The sequence below is a fragment of the Protopterus annectens genome, chromosome 10.part0, assembly GCF_019279795.1.
Source record: "Protopterus annectens isolate FY-2018-M chromosome 10.part0, PAN1.0, whole genome shotgun sequence".
NCBI classification, from domain to species: Eukaryota; Metazoa; Chordata; order Ceratodontiformes; family Protopteridae; genus Protopterus; species Protopterus annectens.
The window spans coordinates 85,760,414-85,772,452 of NC_056744.1; positions in this window are offsets into that span (position 1 = coordinate 85,760,414).

Sequence of the window (12,039 nt, forward strand, 5' to 3'; positions counted from 1 at the left end):
CCCATTCTGGTATTATAGACAAGCTCACAAGCCTGAACATAAACCCCTATGTCACAAGATGGGTTGCCAATTGGCTCACGGACAGAACCCACATGGTGAGAGTTGTGGGAGCTAGGTCTGACTCTAAACTGATTACAAGTGGCATTACCCAGGGCTCAGTACTAGGACACCTCCTGTTTGGCATATACTTCTCAGAGGTACAGACAAGCACAGGAGGACTATGGCTGACCAAGTTCACAGATGACTGCTAACTAGGGGCTATAATTGACACCAGCTGACACAGGCATCCTCCAAAAGGGTCTCACTGAGATGGATACCTGGTGTCAAAATCATGGCCTCAAGCTAAATGCCAAAAAGTGCATAGTTATTTCCTTTGGAAATAACAAAGTACCTACAAACTACCACATAGGTGGTAGTCCCCTAAATATGGAAAATGTAATAAGGGATCTGAAGACACAAGTAGATAGTAATCTCTCCTTGATAATCACATTGCCAAACTGGTTAGAAAATCCTTCTATGTGGCCCACCTAATCACAAAAGGGTTTGCATCCAGATCAAAAGAGGTCATTGTGCCCCTCTACTCATCACTCATCAGACCCATCATAGAGTACAATGCCCCATTTGGGATATACCTTACAAGACACCTGCAACAGCTGGAAAGACCACAGAAGTACCTCACCAAGAGGATTACTGACCACAAACAAATGCCCTATGCAGCTCAACTGAAGAAACTCCAGCTGTACTCGGTTGCGTACCGCCTGCTCAGAGGTGATCTCTGCCTGACATACAAGGCCACGTCCAACCCAGAATTGATGGACATGCTCCACCTAAAGAAAACCTTATCCCCTCAAGCCACATGCACTAGGGATCTAAACCTCACCACAACAATAAATAGGACATGCTGGAGGGATAGATTCATGTCCCAGAGACTTCCCATGCTTTGGAACAAGATTCCAATCTACATTAGGCAGAACTCCTCACTAGTACTCTTCAAGAGAAACCTTGACGAGTGGATGGGAAACAGAAAGTTTACCCCGGGGATCACTTCAGTGGCTCTGCTGAACAGAGGCACAGGGAACTAATCTAAGGGGGCGGCAAAAGCCAACACATTCTGGCTAGGCTTATAAATGTCTTCGGGCAGATAGCCTAGTACCTACCTATGAACCTATGAACCTATAAATTTATCTGATGTGATGATATTTCCTCACCAAAGCAAAGGGCTCCATGATGTTGCACAGTTAGCAGATACAGAAGGGACATTGTTGGCATCCAGTGTGGATTATGAGCACAGATTTTAGCATAACGAACAGTTTAAATTCATTTCAACAAATACTACTCTTCTTACAGCTCCTTGAAATGCTTCTACTGCTAGAGGTACTACTGACTGAGGAACCAAGTCTATATTTAAGCATGATACTCTGCATAAAACTCAGTGTTCTGCTCAAGCCACTCATGACCACGACAGTCCACCAATCTGTAGAAACAGTACTGCACATATTTGAAGGAAACCAGCAACCATTTGACCTTTGATGTCTCACAAACTAAGCAAGATACTGCACCTTCATGCACCAGTTAGCACACAGATTGGTTCACACTGCCTACCTTGACCAGGCCAAACACAAAAGCAGCACAGGACAAGTGTATCATAATGTTAAACTACATTAATATGACACAAGGAAGCAAGCAATAGTCTGACTCAGAACATCATGATAATACTGCATATGTGTACAGGAACTATAGAGGGCACTTATGGCAAGCCACACTGACAGGAACAGAGGGTATTATAGAGCAAAGAAAAGACAATAACATATCATAAAATCAACAATGCCAGGTATGCTACAAACTCACCCTTTAGATCGCACCACTGTACAGCACTCAGACAACCTAACTAGTTGGAATTCTCCCAACTCATACTCTTTAACCAGTTAACCATGGCCCATAAAATCTTCTATCAACCAGAGAAAGCACCTGCCATGCAAAACCTACTACAGCCATACGCCAGTGCCAGAGCTCTATGGTCCACCAACAAACCCCTCATAAAAATAAATACAGCCAAAAACCTAGCTGGAGAATTCCTTTTCTCAAATTACATAGGCAAAATCTGGAATGCACTACCACCAAACATTACATCTACTGCAGCCTTGCCTCAATTTAAAAAAAAATGCTAAAAACTCACTTATCCAACAAGTGGTTGTGGCCTTGCACTGCTCTTGACTAAACTGTCCCTGGTAGACAATACTAATACTTCTACTTCAGTAACACTAACACCACTTATAATATCGGTTCATTTTAGATTTGACAATAAAGAAGCACAGTAACTGACAAAATCCATGCTTGTATTATACAGAAGTTGCACAATGTTGTATTTGTCACTCATTTCTCTATTCTATGCCTTCCTGTAATTTATTTTGATTTTCTGATTCTCTATAGACATTGTATATGATTTCCTGTTGTATAATCTCTGTTTCGCTATCCTATGATCTTGTATTATAACTGTTTTCTTTAGTGAATATATAGGTTTCTTGTTTGTATAAACTCTGTTATCTTGTATTTGCATCGTACTGTGTTGTCAAATCTAAACAAATGTTGTTAAATTGTATGTATTATATGGAGCTTTTCTCCCCGGGCCTTCGCTGAAAAAGGACATGTGTCCAGTCAGACTTTTTCCGTAATCAAATGTAAAATAAAATAAAATAACATAAAATAAAATAAAATAAATAAATACATCATACAACAGACAAATGCATTTTAACTTCACATCTAATAAAATAGCATGACAGGCTCTGCCTAACAACTATGAAATATTTGCTGAGCTGAAAAAATGCAGGACCAGAATATGAATATGACAATTGCTTCAGATTTGAAGTAACAGCTATATTGATAGTTTTCATTCAGTCCATATATGAGGCTAGATATGAAATATAAAGGCAGGCATGCATGTACTCAAGTGTTTTCAATGCATGTGATGCACATTTTAAACATATACTTTATGCCCCTTCCTAATGAACAAAAGTAGGAAGAATTATACACGTTCTTTGTCAAGCTTAAAAACTATTTATCTTCAAAAAGCTTGAATAGCATTATTCCCATCTATACTTACTGCAAACAGAGGTGTAGAGATTCCTTTAAATACTGTCACAGTACCACTCTGATGTATAGCGGTAGTTCACTTCATAGTTCAGAAGTTCTCTGAGCTAGACATTTATCCCTTCTATTATTATGGACAATTTTCACTTTCAATGGCAGATGACCTGACTGTGATGACCTGGGCATATGTGTTATTTTCCAAAAAAGTCAATAATATTAGAGGCAAGCCTGCAATATTACTTTCCAGCTTATTTAATCAACTACTATTGGCAGGGATTATGTTACATGCTTGGACAATAGCTTTAGTAAGACTGACACATAAGTGGGAAGAACTAAAGGTCAGAGCTGTTATATACCTGTTAACTTATTATCTTGAATGTATAAAGACATAGAAAGGGTGAAATCATCAATGGCATTTTCCAGATTAAGACCTTAAGACTTAGTGGACACTAAAATGTAACATTTGCATGGACAGGTCATGCATACATAAATCAGTTGCCGTTTCTGAACCAATGTCACCAGCCTTGAGTAACAGAGTTTCTTCATGTTCACTATTTCTTAATAGGGAAAAGCATTAAGTATTATTCCTTATAAGGGCATTATAGACTGTTTACTAGGCTATGATATAAACTGAACTACATAATGGATTTCAGGTCAGTGTTAGAAGATTTTACAACTACATTGCTTCTCTGCTCAGAATAAAATAACCACAGAAATTATTCATGGTTTGGGCCTACATCCTCCCTTTTTGGTTTGTTTATTTATTTATTCATCTACGTATGTATGCATTTACTTTTTATTGTAACAACTAAATCTAGTGAGCCATTATCAACATTAGTGAAGATATCAGGATGGTGCAGAATAGATCTAGGTAGACCATCTGCATTTTGCTTTTCAGATTGTCTACAAGGATAGAGGGTCATCTTATTTATTTATTTTATTTATTTGACATTTGTTTACCAGGAAAGTCTGACTGGGTCAGAAAGTACCCATTTTCAGTGGAGGCCCGGGGAGAAAATCTCCACAATCACAATATTTCAAAAATCAAGTACAGATATTTTCAATCACAAAGTATCATGTTACACTGCAAAACATGAGTGATGAAAAAACAATTGCAATGAGAAAAACATAGAACTTATGTTTTCATAGTGGAGTGCAATGAAAAACAATGTGAGGAAAAATTCAATAGCCATATTATTTGTTACATAGATCAGTATGTGGTAAGTGAGACCTGAGACAATTCTAATAAGATATTTAAAGAGATATCTGACAATACATGATTAAAGATAGTGAGATGAAATTGAGTGATGTCTTTGTATGAGAGAGGTGTTCGTATTATGGTTATAGGAAGAAGAAGGATGGTGAGAAGGAGATTTTAATAAAAGTGTGGGTGTCTTCAGGTTGCTTAGGTGAATCACCTTTCACTAAACCACAACTTAGGACCCTTTAATCAAACAGGCTTTTATTAGCAAATGATGTTCTTTATGGTGGGAGATGTCCCAAACACTCCCCTGTAGGGTGCTTTGTCCTGCATTTCTAAACAGAACTAACTGTAAGGTCACAAATCCTCTGATTAAGTTGAAACATTTGTCGATGGAAGTCTGTTTGCTTAAACTTGCTCACTGAGTTTTGACTTAATGAAAGACAACTTCAATACCAATCTGCAAATAAATGGCAGTTTTGGTCAAAGCAAATTCAGAGTGTTATATTCAGTTAACAGCAGTACTGCTAACAATGTTAATATTTGGGAACCATAACGACAACAGTCTCAGTTTTGAGCTAGGGCTTGCTAATATGAGCAACAAAGATTATGGTGTTACACACTTTAAGTTTAGGAGCACCACCATTCCAAATGCAGTTCCTAGTTCATCATCTTTCACTTGTAAAGAAGTTAAGTTTTGCCTCCATCTTTACTGACATACCACTTTACTATGCTTTTGTTTATGATCGTTTAAAGCTGCCTTATATTACATCTGGCTTAAATGCTATCAGTGAGAGCCAACATCTCTTTGAGGTTATTACAGTGCTCCTTCTGGGATGGGAACCATAGGTTTTGCATTTTCTGGTCAGGGAGATGTGCTCCTTAAAGTCTTATAAGTCTGTAGTAAGGTTCTGATCTGGAGTTAAAATGAAAAATGGCAGTCCTTGGCTGATGACACTCTGGTGCCACTATGGGAGGAGTGCACTCCAGTGGCTGGCAATTCGAACATTCCTGAAGTACCACTGTACCTTTTTCATCTGTAAACTAGCACTGGGAACCATGAGTCTAGAACAGGACATGTGACCTACTTCCTTCAGAAATGCCCTTACTCTTATAACTTTCTGCACTAAAATATGTAGGAAAAAAGGCCATTGTCTGCTGCACATTGTTTTGTGATAAGTTACCACGGAATATTTGTTGTCCATGACTGCATCAGAACTCACTTTTTCTGAGAGCTAGAGAGAGGGAGAGATTTGACTTTTCCTTGTTGGCAGCGATATGCAGACTGAAGCAATGATTTTATTTATTTATTTATTCATTTATTTAACATTTGTTGACCGGGAAAGTCCAACTAGGTTCCACAGAGCCTGTTTTCAGCAGAGGCCCGGGGAGAAATGCTCCAGATGCATGTCTTTGGAAAGATAACTCTTCTTAACTGCAAGTTGTAAGCTCTGAAAGAAGTTGTCTTGAATTAGGCAGTTGTTCAAATGGAAAACATGAGAACTTCTATAAGTATGAGATAAACATACATTGTAAAAAGGCATTTGATAAGTGCACTGGGAGTAGTTAAAGGACCAATGTCAGGAAAGACAGATGGTAACTTGAGTCTCACACATGAAACTTGAGGAATTACCTGCAAGTTTGTCTATGGAAATGTGCAGGTACGCATCCTGCATCTGCATGTTTTACGGTTACCATAAATGCAACATGCATGAAGAGTGGAAGAAGTGTTTGCAGTGCTAACATTTTGAACGTCTTTGTTTTAGTGAAATGGTTCAAGCTGGGGAGCTACAGTGGATCTGTACAAGCTATCCCTTTTTCCTTTCTTGCATGGATCCAGGACTGCCCCATATGTTTCCGCACATTCTAGTTCCTCGGTACTGGTACCATTCCTTTCCATTTCCATTCGTTTATTCTTTGCAAAAGCCACTCATCTTTATTCATCGATGCATCATGTGACCAGTAAAAAGTTTCATCCCATTAGCTCTATCTCCCCTTATCAACTACTCTGGGAAGTAGTACACTCTCCTTGATGTGTTTTCTCCCATCTGCCCATGACCTTACATCTTCATACTCACTGTTTCTCTGACCCTACTGCTAATCCTTTCCCTTAGGTCAGTTTCCATCCCTTTCTATCTTGCCTACTCCATTTTTTTTTCTGTGCACTTTGCACCCAGGTATTATCATAGTCCATCCTTTTTCTCTTTAGACGAAGTCTGTATAATCCTTGCTATTTCCACTTACCCTCACCTGTGAGTGTCTGTAGGTCCCCATATTGTGCCTTATACTCTTGGAATTGCACTTCAGTGCTCACTAAGACTGATCCTCTTTTAACCACCAGTCTTGTTTTCTTTTTCTGCTCTCCTTCAGTTCTGCCTTTGTTCCTGTCCAAGCTCCTCCTCCTTTTGCAGTCCCTAATTCTGTGCCAGTCTACCTAAATTTCATATCAGTGTAAAAATCTTTTTGTGGGATTTATATATCCATATATCTATCATTATGCATCAATAAATCTATATATTTGTGTCTCTCCTTCTCTATAGCTATAGTTATGTCTATATCCATAGCTATATAAAGTTATCTATCTAGCTAGCTTTATCTCTACTAAAGAGTACATAGGGTGCCCTTGGTGGTCTGTTAGGTGAAGAAATATTTGTGTCTAGTATTAAAACTCAAATCATCATGAAAAGAAATACTAGAAGAGGTTCACCAGACAAAATACTTCAGATAATATAAAATTTCAGCAGACTAACATGCTTACTAAAAATTTTTCAATTTATAGGATAACAAAAATTGACATTATTTAAAACAAATTTAAATACATCAGATGACTGAAATTTATTAAAAAAGACATACTATTTCAATGAATTAGTGGCCTGTTCCTTTAAAATAGAAGACATATTAGTAGAATCATTTAAGCCTGGTGTTCAAATGCATTCAAATTACTTTTCCAAAACATTTATCTTATTTCAAGTAATGTATTAACTTAACTACCCTTTACATCTGTCTTTCTGTGTTCTAAAATACATTAAATGCAACTCAGATACTGTCTTTCGGCTTTTCCCGGTTAGGGGTCGCCACAGCGGCACTCCGGTCCGCTAATGATTGGCAGTAGAGTTTTACGTACTGGCTTGCCAGGCCTAACGCACAACCTTCAACAAAGGGATGCCCATTCACGCATGTTGACACACAGAAGATGCTCTAACTGAGAATCGAACGGGCAACGTCTAACTGTGAGGTGACAACGCTACCGTGGTTTTATATATATTTGCTGATTTCATAAAAAGCACAAATACAACATGTACAGAATTAAAACTGTACAACATAAATCAAAGAATGTGCTATACGCACAGGCCAATCACAGCAATCAACTTGCTATGACAATTACATAATAAAACAGCATCTCAGATTCTTGGAGAGCAGACACTTTGCTTATCAGAACCACTTTTATCTTCTATCAGCAAAAAAGGTACTTTAAATATCATTAATCTCAGCACTTGTTTTTTTTTTTTTTTTTTTTTTTTTTTTAGTGCAGCTGATCTCAGTCTTTTGATGAAAGTCCTAACTTTCATACCAAGAGGTAAGCTTAATTTAGCAAACATTGTTTCTTCCAAACTGTTTACTAGGAATGTTGACCTAAAATGTCTTTATCAACAAAAACAAACACACCTACGTACACACAACATATGTACATAAGCAAACAAGTGGTTTGGGAGGGAACTCATCACTTTGGAGCACCCCTTGTGAAAAGCTATGGAAGAGCACTAATATTAACGTCTTTTCTTTTCTTTTTATTCCACCCCCCATGCTGATCATTAGTCCACTCTCAGCCAACTAACCCATTCATTCCCTCAACAATGAAAGTGAGGGATGGGTGACAGAGGTCATAGTTAAAGCAGAGATCCTTGATGGTTTGCACTTTTTCCTTATTTGGTTCTATATCCCGATTCACATTTGACTAAGCAGGGGGAGGGGGCATGCTATAGGCTGACGATGATGGTTGCCCCTCACTTTTTCAAGGGATACTGCCACCAAGCAGTCTTGTCCACTAACCATGCAGCACTTGAGGTTGTTTCCCTCCATGACCACCACAGAAATCATGATATCTTAATCTGCTCCCCAGTCCCACAGCCCTTCCCTCTCCCTGGCAGAATGAGTGGGCCATGTCCCTTCACTCCTCTCCCTCCCTGCTAGGTTCCTCCAGTGTTGGGAACTGTAATTGAGCCACAGTCCACTGGTTCATACTCTTGACTCTGTCCCTCTGGGCTACAATACCAGGTTAACTCCATTTCTGCTGTATGATAATATGTGGGAGTACAAATCTACTTGTTAACAGGTGATAACATGTCAAATCATTCAAAATCTGTATGGACCCACCTATCCACCAAAACCATAGGAAAGAAAGAAAAGCAACACAGAGTGATTGCTTTATATCAACCTAGTACAATGGCTAGTTAAACACATTAGTAAAGCTACTTGTCCAAATGGATGAATGCATTAAATATATTCATTTGTTTGCTCATTCCCACCTACAGCTCCTTCTGTGTATTTCCATTTCACACCCATAGCTCCATATGGTGTTCTGATACTGTTTTTGAGCTGTTATCCCTAATTACGTGACTTACCAAATGATGATATGCAAGTTGATAAAGGGCAGGTTGTGAAGAACACAATATCACTAAAATTGTTTGTCTGTGGTGCACTGTATTGGAGATACTGGCTCTGGGTTTTCAATTATTTTGAATATTTTTACATTTACATTAATATTTTCATAACTGAGTGAGTTATATTTTTGAGGGACATAGTGTAAAATATGGTGAAAAACATAAAAACTTACTAACATTCATCATTATGATCAACCCCCTTTTTTCTCATTTTCTACATGAGGTTGGGGTACTATGTCATTTGTCACCATCTTTCTCTGTTCAGTGCCATTCTCCTGCCTTCTATGACACTCATGCCTGACTGTAAGTATACGTATGTACATTATTCAATATTATTTTATTTTATTATTCATATAATATATAATATTTAATATTTTGATGTTTTATAATTTTTTGGAATTATGCAATAAACCGGAGTGATGCATTTATTATATAGTTGAATTTTTATTTTTTACTTAGACAAGCGGTGTACACAATATTATTGAGAGTTTATGTGAATAACATGAAGCATATACTGTGCCTTTTCACTTTAAGAGAAAATGCCTTAATTGGTGTTTTTTGGCGCCAAAAACAGTATTTACATGTATTTCAAATTTTGTAACAGTGTTCTGATGAAGCCTATGTTTAGTGGGTGAAAGCGCTTAACCTCAATTGTCATTAAAGAAGATTTTTATAGTACTGCTGGTGTGCTTGACCTTGTTGTGGTGCTATTCGTGACTCTTGTGCGTTCGTGTTTTGGTCCGTATTTTGTATCTCCTACTTTTTCCTGCATGTCTTCTTTCTTTTGATGACTTCCTGGACTTCTGCATTCCACCACCAGCTTTCCTTATGCACCCTAATTTCCATACTGGCTTGGCCACATATCTGTTCAGTAGTCCTAACACATGCTGTTTTGAGGCGCTGCCACTCTTCTTCAAATGCACCTATAGCCTCTTCTTATTGAAATGCTAGCTCCCTGAGTAATTTCTTGAACTGCTTGCTGTCTCTCCAGTCAATTTCCAGGTCTTCAGCCTGGACTCTGTCGACCTCTGAGTCTTTTCTGATCACTGATTGTGGCAACCAGTGGTTTATGCTGTTGGCTGACTGTTTCACTGGGGATGACTTTGCAATCACTGATTTTACCCCAGTGCCCTTACCTTAGAGGAAATAGTCAACTTCTGCTGACCTCATTTGGAGGCACTAGAGGAATCATGGAGAACCCATTCCAATGGAAACCAAGGTATGTGCACTATTGTGTATACTAGCTACAGGCACTTTCCTCTGATCTACAGTTAATTTATTAGGGGTGTAACTGGCCACAGCCTTAATAATATTACTCCAATTTCTAAATGCAATCCTGCAGCACATTAGGGATTATATCTAGTTTCCATGTCCCCAGAGAAGAGAGCAATCACAATGCAACATTTGTAGGCCATAGCACATTTCCCTGAGAATCTGGGAGGCATAGACTGCATGCACATTGAAATAAAAGCTCCACTTGGTGAGCAGTACATCAACAGAAAAGGATATCACTCTATCAATTGCCAGGGGGTCTGTATTGTCAAGGGCTCATCTACAATGTCAATGGCGGTAACTCTGACAGTTTTTACAACCTGTATGTAATGTTTTCTAGGAGTGATTTTCCACAAGGACATCATCGGGGATGTAAGTTATGCACTGAAACATTGGCTCATCACACCTATGAGAAACCCACACAACCCCACTGAGCAAGGTTGCAATGATAAACATGCTCAATCTAGAAACATTATAGAGCATATGTTTGTTTTTCTCAAGTCAAAATTCTGATGTCTATACACATCTGGAGATGTTCTGCAGCATTACCAGCCACCTTAGCCAAAATACTGAGAGTCTATGCCATGTTGCACAATATAATTGTCAGGAAACAGCTGCAACAAGGACAACAAAGCCAAGAACCACAGTTCCCAGCACCACAGGCAGGGCCAGTACACAGATGAGGAGTCTGAGGAAGAACAAGCAGCTGCAGATGATCCTGGCAGACACTGGTGGGCATGATATGCCATGGCCCTGGAAAAGAAGTAGAGGATAGAACAAACACTCATTACCTAGGTGAAAACTTAATAAGCAAGACACATACAAACAGTAACAGTGATGCTTGCAAAATTTGCTACCTTTACTTACCCATGTAATGGTTGTGTTCTATGAGCATCAGACAGAGTCAAACCTAGAAGAAACAACCTGTAGCAGCATTAACCACGGTAAGTGATGAACCTGTAAAGAAGAGATAACAATTACTATTACATCATATGCAATTACTGTACATCAGTAAGATAAAATATGGCTCAGGTGTACATGAATGTCAGCAGTACTCATGAGTGACATGTGCAACATGTACCTTAATCTCCCCAATACTGTGCATCATGTATTAATATTGCCCAACTTAGACACCCCAACAGTGACCAGGGTAATCTTATCATTTTCACAAGCTGCTGAACAAGCACTAATTCCTAAGTAGCAGGACTACATTACTAAAAACAGTACTACAAAGACAATGAGGATCACATACTACATAATTATTTTAACCTGAGCAGGAAAACAGCAGTACAACAATTTTAAGTAAAGCAAGCATCTGAGTAAACAAGAGTTAGCTATCTACTCTGTGCAACAGATATAGGCAACCCCAAGTCATAAACAAATGTACAAAGGACAGTGTACAGTCATCATCACTTGCACAGGGTAGGGAATGGGTTACTTAAAGGTGAGCATGATACCAAAGACGTGCGTGAGTGTGTGTGTGTGTGTGTGTGTGTGTGTGTGTATGTGTGTGTGCGTGTGTGTGCGTGTGTGTGTGTGTGTGTGTGTGTGTGTGTGTGTGTGTGTGTGTGTGTGTGTGTGTGTGTGTGACTGATAAGAAAACAAATATGGATTTATGCAGGCATCATTAACAAAAATTAACTAACTGATCTATACGAATACACACATCAAATACATAATGTAAACCCGCCATCCCCCAATATCAATACAATGACAAACCTGACTAAGGATTAGAAATATGTAACTCTAGAATATGTAGCAACTTTAACAATGAATCAAGCGTATGAAATGAAATGTTACCATTTGGAATAACCTTTG